This window comes from Benincasa hispida, chromosome 10, assembly GCF_009727055.1.
Source record: "Benincasa hispida cultivar B227 chromosome 10, ASM972705v1, whole genome shotgun sequence".
Classification (NCBI taxonomy): Eukaryota; Viridiplantae; Streptophyta; class Magnoliopsida; order Cucurbitales; family Cucurbitaceae; genus Benincasa; species Benincasa hispida.
The window spans coordinates 56,713,933-56,725,499 of NC_052358.1; the positions used below are offsets into that span (position 1 = coordinate 56,713,933).

General features: G+C 31.4%; 1 long non-coding RNA gene across 4 annotated transcripts; it reads right to left on the bottom strand.

Moving 5' to 3' along the window:
• Window positions 1-1,474: 1,474 nt before the first annotated feature.
• Window positions 1,475-5,932, bottom strand: LOC120087960. Of its 4 annotated transcripts, none has more exons than XR_005484741.1 (5): window positions 5,746-5,932; window positions 4,255-4,369; window positions 3,851-3,903; window positions 3,458-3,745; window positions 1,475-3,267 (listed from the first exon to the last, which is right to left on the bottom strand). It is a non-coding gene; the product is annotated as an uncharacterized LOC120087960 (long non-coding RNA). The 4 variants fall into 4 exon arrangements; XR_005484742.1 differs by having other exon boundaries at window positions 1,475-1,624; window positions 3,222-3,267; window positions 3,458-3,903; XR_005484740.1 differs by adding an exon at window positions 5,509-5,556 and having other exon boundaries at window positions 3,458-3,903.
• Between the last annotated feature and the right edge of the window lie 5,635 nt (window positions 5,933-11,567).

An 11,567-nucleotide genomic window follows, 5' to 3' on the forward strand; every position in this document is an offset into this window, starting at 1 on the left:
AACCCATTCAAATATTTAGCTACTCATGCGTGATATGGAGAGATTGAACATAGATTGAAATGAGATTTTCATTTTCTGTAAATAAAGTACTGAATACAAAATATCAAATGGATTTGAGAGATAAAAAGCCCGGTAAGCAATGTCTTGCTTCCCGTGGCCTTTTACACTGCTCTTTTTCACTCCAACTCTATTCTAGATGTGTATTCTTGCTCTCGCAAGTGTTGGCCCTCTCTCCCTTGAAATGCTTTTCGGAAGTTTCTTGATCTATATGGGAATGATCTCTCGGCTTCCTCGTCTTCTTGCTCTTCTCCATCCTCCAAGTATATGTATGAGTATGTGCGTGAACAAACTAACTGATTCTCTGACTCCTAACTTGTTAACCCCTTTTACACTGGTGGCCTTTAGTATTTATAGATTTCAAGGTGAAGCAACCTTTCTTGCTAATGATTGCAATGCATTAATTCCCTTGTTCTGATGCGCCGATTAATAGTCACTGAAAGTTGAGTGTACTTTCTACAGTGTGGCTTTTAACGGCTTGTCAACTAAATTCGGAATCGACCGTCATCAGCTTTCCGTCCCATCATGATTTATTATGCTATCACCTTGATGCGTAGTTTTTATGCGGCCACCTTTTTAAGAAGCTTCTCACGATCGCATGTCTTGCAATCACAATCTTCAAGCGTGCTGACGCTTTGTTCCTTTGGATCATAATTTCACGTGCGTCATTGCATTGTTCCCGCACAAAATAAGTAAATTAACTGCTTTTATGCGATGGGCGCTTGCGATCACAATTCCTCTTAGTTTAGCGCTTTTGGACATGATATTGCTTATTTTACCATCGCATTCTCTCATTGTTTTACTTATTTGAGCTGTAATAACTTGTATTTCTATTAGTTATTAGAAGTGTCTAAGTTTTTGGCATCGATAACACTACACATTTGCTTTGCTAAAATTTCTCCGACTTCTTCCTCTTCCTCTATAGTTACCACTATCATGACCTCTTCCTTCGTCATTTGTCACTTTCAAGGCTTGCTCCTCTCATGTAATAACCCACACAACCATTAAAAGTATTTTTGTAATTTTATAATATTGTTATGCTTTTGCTAATTTAGATAAACTAGTGTAATAAATTATTTAAATTTAGTTTAAAATCCTTTGGAAAATTAAGTTTAGATAATTGAGAACTACTAAGCTGAATTTATACAATTCTTGTTCAAAGTCAATTTTAATACTTTTTTTGTATATCATTATTATAATACTCAAAATTCACACAAAATATTATTAACTTAGTTCTATTTATATTTATCTATTTGAACGCAGAAGGGAAGAATGAGTAAAAGTAGAAGATTAATTAACTTGGTAAGAATGTGATATCAATTAAGTTGATGTATGGTCTTATTATTTATAATTTTTGTACTTTGTAATTTTTGTCATAAGCTTTTAGTTAAATTATTAAGAATTTAAAACAAGATAATTAGAGATTTAAGAATATAAGAGTTTGAATTAATTCGTTTGTACTTGCTTAAAGAGATTACAACGGAAATAGGAAGAATCTTAGTCAAAACTCAAGTTGACTTCAATCACAGTATAGTTTTTCCTTAACCCAACCTTTTGAGCTTCCACCCTAGATTAAATAAGAGTTAAGGTGGTGAATTGAGGAGTAAAAAACTTGATTGGAAGATCACATAGTCATGCATGCATGGAGGAGGGAGAAAAATAGGTTTGTCCATTTTCCAAAAGTATTGTCTATTAGGTTTATCCCAAGAAAAAAAAGCCTAAAAAAATATGAAAATTTGCTCTGTAACTCTTATCCTAATGCCGTAAATCACAGTTCTTAGATAGAATAATGAGATTTAAAATTTGTTTCGATAAGTGTTCTTGGAGATTGTTCAACAGTAGTATCAAATTGATAAGAAACGATCACTTTTCAATCTAGTTTTGTAGTAAATCTTCCTATTAATTTTTATAGATCCCAAACATATTCATATCCTCTTTTCTATATATTCCAGCACTATTTCAAGCTCTTTAGATATCTAAAGTTTTTTCCATTCATCCTTACAGTAGAGATGAAAACACATCTAATGTTAAAGACAATTATCTCTGGCTTTCAATTTTCCTAGAAATTGTTCTTAGCAAACCTAGATATTTTTTTTAGTACTATTTAGATCTTAAAACGTTGATTTTAGGTCTGAAAATTACAATGAAAAATGGTTCATAACAATCTCTATAACTAATCTAAAATTTTATCGGTTTATGCAATCGTTCTAGTTTTAGCTTGATTAATATTAAAATTAAAATGCGTTTGCTATGAAACTTTGAAATCATGATCAATATCTTAAAGTTAGCCAAAAAGTATATTTAAGACATTAAAAATAATTTTTATGATTTATTTTGCATAAGGCTTAAATTTGGAAGAAAAAAAACACCATTATTCGGGTTTTCAAGTTCTTTTATAACTAATCTTAAAATTTACAAATAATTTTTATGAACTTTTTTGGTATAAGTTAGGATAAGATCACTAAAAGGATTAAGTTATGAGATTTATATAATAATTTTATTAATAATGATAACTATGATAATTAATATGCAGTTTAGGTTAGCTAGATAAATTGGTGTACTTAGCTAGCTAATGAGCTTCCTTTAAGAAACTAAATTTAATTTGTTAAAACCTAATTTAAATCATGCTAAATGTTATATAAGAATATTTTAAAGGATTTAGATTTCAAGTTTGAGGTAAGTGAATTCTATCATAAATTACCAAATTGTGTGTTTTATTATTGTATTGTTCAATTGTATAGTTGAATGATTACTCATAAGTAGTTTCCACCATATGTTGCTTATTAAATATTTTATAATATATATGTGATTGATAGTTTATTGTTGTGTTTGACTTCTATAAATAATTATCCATTGAATTGTGATATGTTGAATATTTGAATTTGATTATTGATTATGATCGATCTCTATTATATTTCTTTTATATGGTTTGATTGAATATTGTAAATTTATGACCTTTAATGAATGTTTGGGAAAGAACATTACATTGTGTAAATTTTTCATGATTTTGATGTTGATTGGTAATACATGTTTAGGTTAAACATACCATAATTGTGTGTGCCACATTGCATTGAAGTCTAGTTAGTAGTCTTATGTGTCATGGAATTAAGTAAGAATATGTTATGCATGAAATACTTGTAAGAGAAATGAGCTAAAATTTTTACCTGTAATCAGCTCAAGGTCCAACTAAAGTTACTTCAACGAGCTCATCTTTAAAACAAATCAGAAATATCAGTTAGAAGAATTAGCTGAACAAACTAACTACTTCTGTAAACAGAATTCTATGTGTATGAATACTGAAATATTACTAAATACAAAATATACTGAAAAATATGAGTGATTAGTTGAGAGAAAATATCTGTAATACAACTTAGAAGCTTTAATAAAGAATTTCTCATACCTTTGAAAGTGGACGTAGGTCTATTAGCCGAACCACTATAACCATTGATATTCTTCTCCTCTATTCTTTTCTTATGATCCATTCCATGCTTCGATTTATGTTTCTTTGCTCTCAAATCTATATAGGACATCAAGGAGGTTAGAGAGAAAAATAAGAACCCTAGCTTGATGAAGTTTCTCAACTGACACAAAAGAGGAAGACAAAAGATTTTTTTTTTCTTTCACTCATCTTTTTCTCTTTTAAGTCCGCGACATGTCACAATATGCTTCACACATGGCAACATCAATTCTGTTTTGGGCCAGGGAGGAAATTTGTTAATTGGGTTTATTTTAATCCTCAACAATTAAGCTAAAAGGCCCATTTCGCTTGCAACAACTGGTATCAGAGTTAAACCTCCTAAAAAATTCCAAGAAAGCTTCAAGAAAGTCCAAGGAAACTCCAAGAACCTGTCAAAAACACCAAGAAAGTCAAAAATGGTAGTAGCTCGGTATGAGGTGGAAAAATTCACAGGAAGTGGAAATTTTCAGCTATGGATGAAGAAAATTCAAGCTTTTCTAGCTTCACAGAAGGAATTAAGGGCTCTTGATGATCCTAAATCTTTTCCAAAACTCTAACTGAATTAGAAAGACAGGATATGGAGCAAGTGACTCATGGAGCATTGATTTTGAATATTTCAGACAGTGTGCTAAGACAGGTCATCAACGAGTACACAATCTATGAGGTATGGGAGAAGCTGAAGAAACTCTATATGAAGACGAATGTGTCTAACAAGCTATATGTGAGGGAGAAATTGTTACCTTAAAAATGAGTTCTTCAAAGTCCTTAGATGCAAATCTTGATGAGTTCAAGAAACTCACAAATGAGTTTGATCAAACCGGGGACAAGTTGGGAGAAGACAATGAGGCTGCAATCCTGATAAACTCTCTACATGAGTGTTATAAATATGTGAAGGCAACAATAAAAATAACAAAGAAGTCTATCTTCTACTATATGTAGATGATATATTATTGGCAGGAAGTAACATGGGTGAAAATGAAATTAAAGCTCAAATGAGCAAGAAATTTAATATGAAAAACCTAGAGGCTACAAGAAAAATTCTTGGGATGAAGATCTAGAGAAACAGAAATAAGGGAGATTTGTTCCTATGTCAGTTAAACTATGCATCTAAAGTAATAAAGAGGTTCAACATGGCAAATGCCAAGGATGTTAGCACCCCCTAGCTCAACATTTTAAACTATTTGCCAAAAACTCTCCATCTACTGAAGAATAGAAAATAGTAATGGAGAGAATTCCCTATCCAAGTGCCACAAGTAGCCTAATGTACTTGATGGTATGCACAAGACCTGATTTAGCTCATTGTTCCAACTGTGAGTAGGAATATGGGAAATCCAGGGAAGGCACATTGAGAGGCAACAAAGTGGGTATTTAGATACCTAGTGGGCACTCAAAAGAAGAGTCTTTTATATAGACACCCTAATTCAACTAACATAAGTCTAATAGGCTACTCTAACTCAAACTTTGCTGATGATTTAGACAAAAGAAAGTCACTCACAGAGTATTTCTTTCAATTTGGAGGGAATACTATCAGTTGAAAATATGACCTACAATCTATTATGGCTTTATCTTCCACAGAAGCAGAATTTATTACTTTAACAGAAGCTGTAAAAGAAGATAAATGGCTATGAGGACTATTATCAGATTTTGGTTTCAATAAGAAGACAGTAAGCACTAAATGTGACAATCAGAGTGCTATTTGCCTAACTAAAAAGCCTAAGTTTCATGACAGAACCAAACATGTAGAAATACGTTTACACTTTATTAGAGATGAAGTAGAGAAATGCGAAATCAAAATTGAAAAGGTGAAGATAGAAGAAAAATTATCTGATTTTCTGACTAAAGTCGTGCCTCAGTCTAAACTTGAATACTGTCTAGATATACTAAAAGTAGTAGATCGTCCAGCTGAAGAATGAAGCTATAAGAACAAATTAAAGGTATGAAAAGTTTTTAGCTGAAGGTGGAGATTTGTAAGAGAAATGAGCCAAAAAAATTACTTGTAATCAACTCAAGATCCAGCTGAAGCTACTTCAACCAGCTCACCTCTCAAACAAATCAGAAATATCAGTTAGAAGAGTCAGCTCAAACAAACAAACTAATTCTGTAAACAGAACTCTCTGTGTATAAATACTGAAATATTACTAAATAAAAAATAAACTAAAAAATATGAGTGGTTAGTTGAGAGAAAAGATCTGTAATACAATTTATAAGCTTTATTAAAGATTTTTCCATACCTTTGAAAGTGGATGTAGGTCTATTAGACCGAACCACTATAACCATTGTGTTGATCTTATTCTCCTCTATTCTTTTCTTATGATGCATGCTTCAATTTATGTTTCTTTGTTCTCAAATCTACATAGAACATCAAGAAGGTTAGAGAAAAAAATAAGAACCCTAGCTTGAAGAGTTTCTCGTTTGAAATAAAAAAGGAAGACAAAAGAATTTTTTTTTCTTTTACTATCTTTTTCTTTTTAAATCTACGACATGGCACAATGTGCTTCACACATGGCAACATCAATTCTGTTTTGGGCCAGATAAGGAAGGAAATTTATTCAATCGGGCTTCTTTTAATCATTAACAATTAAGCTAAAAGGCCCATTTCACTTATAACAATACCCAAATTAAACAGTTATGTTATGTAGCAAGATGCATGATATGATAAGTATGGTTTCTTCTAATGACTGGGCCTAAAAACTAGTTCAAGTTAGTGGTATTTATAAGGGGCAATTACCATGTAAATATTACATGCAGAATTGATCGTTATGGTATGGGGTATTTCTACTTAGCATGACACCATTTCAAGGATATGAATATGTATGTGATGATATGTATGGATATGCAAGCAAGTGCAAATAAGTTTGATTGGGTTGTCTTAGGATCTATATGTTAGGATAGATTATGAAAGCATGCAAGCATGATGTGTGACGGTTCCTTATGATGGGAACCACTTCTAGAGTATTTTTATACTACCTCTCGTGATTTTCCTTTTTTCTTCTTCAGGTAGTCATGTAGATGATGATAATGAGTTCATTAGAATGAACTTGGCACTAAAGAAGAGGAGCCATAAGGCATCTCGTCTTAATTTTAATTTAATTAATTTAGAACCACACATCTATTTTATGTTTACTTGATATTTAAGACCATATTGTTTTTTTTATGATTTCCTCTCTTAAATTTTAGTTTCTTGGTAATATATGGTTTTAATAGAGAAAGTGAGATTTAATTTTTAAGAAATCATGTTTTTATGAGTAGTGATCTCAATTTATGTTAACTAAACATATGTAAAAATTGGGGTCATTACATCTCCACTTTGTTTTTGAAATTTTTGTTCATTAACTATTAAAGAGTTATGTAATTCATCAATAGTGAGAGTGTCGATATGCTTTGACTCTTCAATAAAACGAACAATATAGTTAAAATTTTCGGTTAGGGAGTGTAGAATTTTTTTAACCATTTTTACATCTTGCATATCTTTTCCATAAATCCGCATCTTATTTGCCACTGTCACCTTAGAGAAGTACTATGTTACCCCTTCAATAGACTTTATCTCAAGAATTTCAATTCTCTACTAAGTACTTGAAGATAAAACCGCTTGACTCTTGCATTTCCTTCCTACCTTTTCTTCGTAGCATCCAATACTTCTTTGGCAGTATTTTCTTGAGAATGGTGCCCAGAATTATGTGATCAATTGTTTGCATGAGATAAATGTTCACTTTCAATTCTTTCAGCTTCATTTCATCATTTTTCTTTCGTTGGACTTCCTCTTGCAACGATCCGCTAACTGGTTCAATATATCCAGGTTCTACCAACTCCCAATATTCCTCGGATCGAAGAAAATTTTCCATCAACAGACTCAAATGATCCTAATGATCATCGAAATGTGGAATTATCAGTTGTATAAAACTTCCTTCATTCTTATTTCCTTCCATGGTCATTTTTGCTGCTGCAAAATTCTTAAGACTCTTACTTTGAATAACAGACCCATGATTCTGATACCAAAATGTTGAGAGCACAAGTTAATTTGCACGACAAAATTGTGCTATTATTCATCATTCTGTTAAATTTTAGTACAAAATACAATCCATCATGAAAAGAGAAAAAATGGCAACCCACTTTAGCTACAAACCTGATAACTGGTAACACAACTTGGGAACAAATAAAATATCCCTAGAATAGGATTTACTCTAAATGAATACATATATATATATATATATCATCTAAACCATTTTATCCTCTCAAAGCACTTTCATGGAAGGTATGTAAATCTAGACACCTTTATTTCTTTATTTATTTTTTAAAATTACAAATAGGGTTGGATTTTAAAGTTGGATATAGAAAGACTTTGAACTCTAATTTTTTGAGTGCTTTGTGCAACCATTCAATTATACTCACATGTTTTCTAAGTTTTCAATAGACACAACTTTAAAACTTCACATATCTTTTATAAGTTTGTGTATATAACCTTTGTACTTAAGGTACACAAAATGTCCATATTTCATAATAACAATAAAATTATGATTTTAGTTACACTAACTAATATATTTGAAAATAATTTTAATTGAATATTGATACACTATTGATGTATTAATTCTATACTTTGAATGAATTTTGAATGAGTGTTAATATATTATTGATATATTACTGTTGATATACTTGAATTACATTTTGAAAGTGTATTAGTATATTATTGATATAGTCTTGATACAATAAGGTTATACTTAATTTTCAATTTTTTAATGAATATTGATATACTATCGATACACTAATAATATACTTAAAATGTAGTTTAATTGATTAGTGATATACTATTGACATGTCAATGTTATATTTGAAATGAGTGTTTGAATGAGCATTGATATACTTTTTGGTATATAAATTGTATAAAATATATATGATTATTATTATTATTTTTGTATATCATAGTTGATTAATATAGGAAATATCAAACAAATCAAATGTACTATTGATATATCTGTTGATATATAGATGAAGTTTGCCTCTAAATATACAAAAATATGAAATTTAGGTTGTTTGTATATTAATGTGTTTTGATATATACGATGGTTAAATGCTCTATGATGTCTTTAAAAATGCATTGTTTTGCCTAATTAAATCCAAGTGTAAATCTAACTAGGCACTTGATGAGTTTAGGGTCAAACACAAGAATTGCTTACTATTGATGCGATGACACTATTGTTTCGATCTTGACGCTAATTTGTTGTTAAATAAAGGTGATGAGTTTATGTTACTAAGTGTTGAAATGAAAGATGATGAATGCGCTGGAAATCACAATCGTAACGGAAGCAGCTTATGTAGTATATTTAGCCACTTTGTCCTATTTCTCAGTGTATTTAGTCACATTGTCCTATTTCTAGGATGCATGCGATGAGCTTTTAATGTAAGAGATATTTCTTTATTTCTAAAGACAATCTCTTCTTGTTTTATGTAGTCTAAATCATTTACTTTTTCAAGTATAGATTCAATTTATTTAAAGCAATCTCTCAGTTGATTCAAATAGCTTATAAAACATGCATAAAATATGTTGAACACATGATCAAGCTTTACTTAGTTCATGTTAGTTGCAATGATTCTCAACCCATACAAAAATTAGTTACTCATGGATAAAAATGAAGAGACGGATGAATAATAAACTGTGAATGCATTCATATTGATAAAATGAGTTCTTCAATGTTTTACACAATATGAACAACTGTAGTAAAAAGAAAATATAGAGATAGAGATAGAAAGTCAAGCCGTAAGTGATAGTTTCTTGCTCCTTTTGACTCGTTAAACAATTGCTTCTTGAGGATTGTGTTGAAGAAGATGACTTACCTTCTGCTCCAAGAGAGCTCTTGAGCTTTCACTCAAGATTTCACGAGGGCGTGAAAGAAATATGTGAAGATTTTTGTAGAGTTTTTCCAATGTCTCCTTCCTATTAATTTTCATAGATCCTTGATGCACCGTCTCTCACTAATGATTATTGTGTTTGTGGGGTATTTATAGGCGTTACGAGATAGCCTTTCAATCCCTCACTAATGATTATTTTGACGGCATGCATTAAATTTCATACTTTGACGCGTCGTCTACTTTGCGTCAGAAGTTCATTCGCTCTGCCGTGAACATTTCTTGTCAGCTACCAACTCGCTCTTTGATTTGACTTCCACCTCCTATGCGTCATGTCACCTTCCCTTTCTTATCTTACATGAATCTATGTGTTTCCAACTATGTAGTTTCAATGTTGGCATCATAAATTTCTTCTGCGATGAATTGTTAATCGCATGATAGGATTTCTACATTTCAAAAAAGCACAATTTTATAACTTTTAAGGGTTGAGATGTTGTTGTTGGAATCAGGAAGTAGGAAGTAGAAGTAAAACAGGATCATTAAGCATTCTAATTCATTAATTTTGGCTTCAAATTAAGCATGCTCATAAACTAAAAATAGAGTTTCAACACTAACCTTTGAAGTACTTTTGATTCACGATCTTCAGCTGCAATCTCTTTCTTCTTTGGATGTTAACCACCACAAGACATTCCCTACTATCCTCTTGGTGCATTGGATTGAGTTGTGGGACTTAAAATAAGCTTGGATTAAGGGAATAAGGAGAGGAGGATTGGTTTATCAGCTGGTTGGGGAACAATTTTTCAATCATTATTTCTTTGCAAAATTGCAACTGATTGCATGCCATATTTCCACTCAGATTTCAAGTTTATATTGCATGATTTTCATGCAAAGATGAAACATGCATGGATTGCAGCAACTGCTTGAGAAATTGAGTTGAAATATAATGGAATTATGTGTGAGCTAGTTTGAAAGAAAGTGGAAAAATCCCTCTTTTGGGATTTTTCAATTTTCTTAATTCTTACAATTTTGAACAAATTTCAAAATTATAAATTAATTTAAGTTTTTAATTTAACATTTAAAACAAAAATTAATTCAAAACTAATTTTTCTAATAAAATTAATAATTAATTAAATAATTTAATTAATTCTAATTATTATATTAAATATTAAATTAATTAATCACCAATTCCACTATCACCATGAATCCCTATTCATGAATTTAATATTTAAATCATATTTAAATATTAATTGATTCTCCAATTCCATTTAATTCTAATATTAAATGTGTAATTATATCATATATAGTTACTAATTCCTTCGATTCTAATTTGAATGTTTCAAATCAACTTATCCCGCTACTCTAAGACTAATCCATTTATGAGCTAGTAGGGGGACCTAGTGGACCTACAGATCATGGGCTCCAATGATCCGAGATTAATTGATAAATTCTTTACACTGAATTAACCCCCATTTGTTAACTATTGGGTCACTCCACTAAAGCTCGTAGTTGCACTCCCCCCATTCTAGATATATTGTGTCCACTCGATATAACCATGATAAGTAAATTAATCCTTCACAGGTTTTTCGTAATAACAACTGTGTCAAAAGGCTGTTTCACCCCCGAAATTACCTCTTGTTCCTTAAGTCTCACTGATCCTCCAATGAACAATTGATTTGTGATATGTTCATCAAACCGAGTTCTCTTGGGCCAATGAGAAGGTGGGGCCCCTTGTTCAAGACCCGGAGTTAGTACTTAAAGGAACTATCTCTCTACTATCTCTGAAAGCGGGTAGGAGTAAATTCCATCTTGCACCCTATGTCTTTAACTATCTACTCGGTCTTACCCTTGAAATGAGAGGCTTATTGAGTCGGCATTGTTGAGCCAACTCTCACCCATGCAAATCTAAGGATAATCCTGAATAAACAGCAGTTCATAGTTAGCTCAGGATTCAGGTTAAGTTTCCTAGGTCATCGTTATGTAATAGTCAGTCTTAAATAGTAAACATCATTATAAAGTAAGAGTGACTTATTTCGTGGTCCGATATTGTGCAAACTCATTGCACAAGACGCCCTCACTTCTCATGTCATCACATGTATGAATTAGGATCACTTCGTTTGTAACACTTTACAACTCCTTGTAACAACTACAGAGTGGGCTGCATCCAATAGTATTACCAGGATAAGGCACCCAATCTTATTCATATACTATAGAC